Genomic DNA, 5,076 nt, shown 5'->3' on the forward strand with positions numbered 1-5,076 from the left:
ATGAAATGAAAAGATTGTTAATCACGGTTAAAGTAAGTACCTTGTGGTGTAATATTTGTATTTGCTCTTCTTGGTTTGGTAAATTGGTTATTTCTATCTGTTCATTGTAGGTTGTATAGAACTTGCTGAGTTTTTAGTCTCTTCCAGCGACATGACCTTCGGGCTTTTGTTGATATGTTCTTTTTGATGGTCAACAATATCCATATCTATCACTGACACATCTTGCAAAACTGAAATTCATATACAACTATGATTTAAATAGAGGTATATTTTTTTCCGGTAGTATCACAATTCATATGCAACATGCAAAATAAAAGGTTAAAAAGCCTACATCTAAGAATTTTGATAGCCCTGACAACCGTCTAAATACCTCGGTTCTACTTCTCTTGTCCCAAAATAAATGTCTCAATTTTATACTAACTTTAATACAAAATTATACTAAGATTGGGACATTTATTTTGGGGACGAAGTGGGTATATGCTATAATATACTCCAATATATATATATATATATATATATATATATATATATATATATATATATATATATATAAATATAATATAGAGCCTTGCGACAAGAAACAATTCTACAGCGGTGACTCTCAGTCTCACTTTCTCCTCACGGCTCACCCCTTTCCCCTTCAGCTAGCCACCCAGCTCCCCTGTGCAGCCGCCGGCGCATCATGGCGCCCATCCGCACACCGTGTGACGATGCGAGGCACCCATCCCGACCCAACTTCCCACCCCCGCCTCCGCACCATCCCTACCGTTGGCTGCGCCGTCGCGAGCCTCCCACACCCGCCCCCATCACTCCTTGTTGTCCGGCAAGATCCGGGGGGCAACGCTCTCACGGGCGCGCGTGCAGTCTGGGTGGCGGCATCCACCATGCGGCGCCCCCTGCCCTGCGTCCCCCACCCCGCTGTGACGGTGCCACGCCGGTAAGAATCTCGTGGTGGCAACGCCCAGCGACAAGCGCGCGCCGTGCAGCGCGAGGAGACCCTGCAACAAGCCGTGTTCGCCCGGATGGGCGGAGATCGAGCATGAGTGGATTACGTGGTGCACGACGTCGTCGACGGCTTCTCTTTGCCACCAAGCTCTGCTCCCCTCCCTCTGCATTAGAATCAAGGTGCCCGCGGATCTTACCTTGTCACGGTTGGCTCCCCCCTCTCCCTTCATGTTCTGCATTGGTAGCTGTGTTGGATGTACACTGTTTGATGGCTTGCTAGATGAGTAGTAATGGGTATACGATTAGGATTAAGTTGTTTATTTTGTGAGATGAGGATACAACATTTTCTCGGGGTTGTTTGGATTCGGAATTTTAGCCAATTCTTTTTCCCATAAACTCATTTAAAGGTCTAACAACCTGAAATTAGTTAGCGTAAAAAATATAGTTTTAGGGGCAGAACAAGTAAAACTTGGTTTTAGTACAACAGGAAAAGTGGGCTTTAGTAGTTTTTCTATAAACCATTTTAGTCCTTCCTATTCAGAAAGGCATGGCTTGAAACTTTCAAAAAAGAAAAAAACTATGGTCAAAGTGGCTAGCTTCCTTTTCCTGGAGAGTCGACATGCCAATCCTGATCAAATTTCAAATTGTACCCCCGCATACACACACAATGCATTACAACAAAGCAAAACTGAACGAGAGAATCATACAATTTTATGAAAGGTAACCTGACATAAAAGTCATCACTCTCTAATGATGACAATCATACTGATGTACCAATTGTAAAAAACAAATGCAAAGTTGGCTCTGCATCTTTTTGCAAACGAGCTCAGCATAATGCACTATAGTGGTATTGGCCAAAGCATCCATTACGAGGTCCTTGCCATTTTGCAGGTTAGCGGTGCTTGTATTCAGAGTCTAATATGACTGTTTCAGTAGTCAGCACAACGCTCTTGCTGAATAGCTTAAGGGTTGATCTTTCTAATCCTGTACATGGCACTTTGGAATCACCGTCAGCAATGAATCTTGAGGCCTGAGATTGAAGTTTAAGAACACATTAGAATTTAAGGACACCCGTGTGCTAAATCCTTTAATAATAGAGATAATAGAGATGTGAGGCGCTGTCAAACTCAACTCGAATTTGGATTCTTAATAAAATATCAGAAACATAGTTTCAAATTCATGTATTTCTAACGAGAGATTCTATGCAACTGAAGTTTAGGCCAGTTTTTATTTTGCTATATGATATTACATGCCTCAGGTATTTACCATATTAAAAAGCATATGCCTTAGAAAGAAATATGACACACTGTCCAAGCATCTTTCTCCTGCATCTGTTTGGAATTTCATGTTATCTCTTGTTATTTCGAGCTTAAATAGGTGCATCTTCAAGCAAGTATAGTACAGGTAGATGTCGCGAAAGGAATAATCATGGTTTCTGAAGACTAACTATGCTCCCTAGAGTACTACGCAGCAACAAACTCAGGTTAGTGCGCATTAAGATCTAATATAATTATGTGGTTGTAATGTGTAACGCCCACGATGCGGCTATATCTCCCACGTGTCGAGGAACGACTTAGAGGCATAATCGCATTGTGGTTTTGTCGCAAGAGAGGTAATCTCCACACAGTCCCATGTACTGAATAAGAAAGGGATAAAGAGTTGGCTTACAATCGCCACTTCACACAAATAACAAGTTAAACATACATCATCCAGAGTACAATCAAGGTCTGACTACGGAACCAAAATAAAGAAGACAACCCCAAATGCTAGATCCCCGATCGTCCCAACTGGGCACCACTATTGATCATCAGGAAAAGACACGTAGTAACGGCCAAGGTCCTCGTCGAACTCCCACTTGAGTTCGGTAGCATCACCTACACTGGTCTCATCGGCACCTGCAACTGTTTGGAAGTATCTGTGAGTCACGAAGACTCAACAATCTCACACCCACGAGATCAAGACTATTTAAGCTTATGGGTAGGATAAGGTAATGAGGTGGAGCTGTAGCAAGCGATAAGCAAATATGGTGGCTAACATACGCAAATAAGAGTAAGATGAGAAGCTACGCAATGATCGTGAAGCTAGAAGTGATCAAGAAGTGATCCTTAAACTACTTACATATAAATATAAGCCAAACTGTGTTCACTTCCCGGACACAGCCGAAAAGAGACCATCATGGCTACACACGCGGTTGATGCATTTTAATTAAGTCAAGTGTCAAGTTCTCTACAACCGGATATTAACAAATTCCCATCTGCCACATAACCGCGGGCATGACTCTCGAAAGTTTATACCCTGCAGGGGTGTCCCAACTTAGCCCATCACAAGCTCTCACGATCAATGAAGGAAATTCCTTCTCCCGGAAAGACCCGATCAGTCTCAAAATCCCGGTTATAAGACATTTCGACAATGGTAAAACAAGACCAACAAAGCCGCCCAAATGTGCCGACAAATCCCGATAGCAGCTGCACATATCTCGTTCTCAGGCACACCGGATGAGCAATCCATACATATAAAACCAGCCCTCAAGTTTCCCCGAGGTGGCGTTGCAAAGGGCTCTAGTTTGGACCAACACTCAGAGGAGCACTGGCCCGGGGGGGGGGGTTAAAATAAAGATGACCCTCGGGAGCGTGACTCCCAAGGGAAAAAGGTATAGGTGGCAAATGTTAAAACCAAGGTTGGGCCTTGCTGGAGGAGTTTTATTCAAAGCGAACTGTCAAGGGGTCCCATAACCACAACCGCGTTAGGAACACAAAAATCAAGGAACATAACACCGGTATGACAGAAACTAGGGCGACAAGAGTGGAACAAAACACCAGGCAAAAGGCCGAGCCTTCCACCCTTTACCAAGTATATAGATGCATTAATTAAATAAGAGATAATGTGATATCCTAACATAACCATGTTCCAACATGGAACAAACTTCAACTTCACCTGAAACTAACAACGCTATAAGAGGGGCTGAGCAAAAGCGCTAACTTAGCCAAACAACGGTTTGCTAGGAAGGTGGGTTAGAGGCTTGACATGGCAATATGGTGTAACACCCTCGATGCGACTATAGCTCCCACGTGTCGAGGCACGACTTAGAGGCATAATCGCATTGAAGGCATATGTCGCAAGTGAGGTAATCTTCACACAACCCATGTAATACATAAGGGAAAGAGATCCATAGTTGGCTTACAATCGCCACTTCACACAATTACATAAATAAAGCATTACATCATCCAAATACACTCAAGGTCCGACTACGGAACCAAAATAAAAGAAGAACCCCAAATGCGACAAAGGTCCACGATCGACCCCAACTGGGCTCCACTACTGATCAACTAGAACGAAACAAAGTAAAGGACAAGATCTTCATCGAGCTCCTCCTGAGCTGGGTTGCGTCATCTGCACGGACTCATCGGCACGTGCAAGCTGGTTTTGGAAGTATCTGTGAGCCACGGGGACTCAGCAATCTCGCACCCTCGCGATCAAGACTATTTAAGCTTATGGGTAAGGTAAAAGTATGAGGTGGAGCTGCAGCAAGCGACTATCATATATGGTGGCTAACATACGCAAATGAGAGCGAGAAGAGAAGGCAAAGCACGGTCGAGAAACTATGATCAAGAAGTGATCCTAGAGCAACCTACGTCAAGCATAACTCCAACAACCGTGTTCACTTCCCGGACTCCGCCGGAAAGAGACCATCACGGTTACACATGCGGTTGATTCATTTTAATTAAGGTCAACTTCAGGTTTTCTACAACCGGACGTTAACAAATTCCCATCTGCCCATAACCGCGGGCACGGCTTTCGAAAGTTCAAATCCCTGCAGGGTTGTCCCAACTTAGCCCATCACAAGCTCTCACGGTCAATGAAGGAATAGACCTCCTCCCGAGACATTCCGATCAGACTCGGTATCCCGGTACAACAAGACATTTCGACAGGGTAAAACTAAACCAGCAACACCACCCAGATGTGCCGACAAATCCCGATAGGAGCTGCACATATCTCGTTCTCAGGGCACACCGGATGAGCAAGACGTCGGGTAAGCCAGCCCAGAGTTGCCCCTGGTAGCCTCGGACATCGCTCAGTTGGACCAACACTCAGAGGAGCACTGGCCCGGGGGGGTAAAATAATGATGACCCT

Source organism: Triticum dicoccoides, chromosome 4A (genome assembly GCF_002162155.2).
Source record: "Triticum dicoccoides isolate Atlit2015 ecotype Zavitan chromosome 4A, WEW_v2.0, whole genome shotgun sequence".
Lineage (NCBI taxonomy): Eukaryota > Viridiplantae > Streptophyta > Magnoliopsida > Poales > Poaceae > Triticum > Triticum dicoccoides.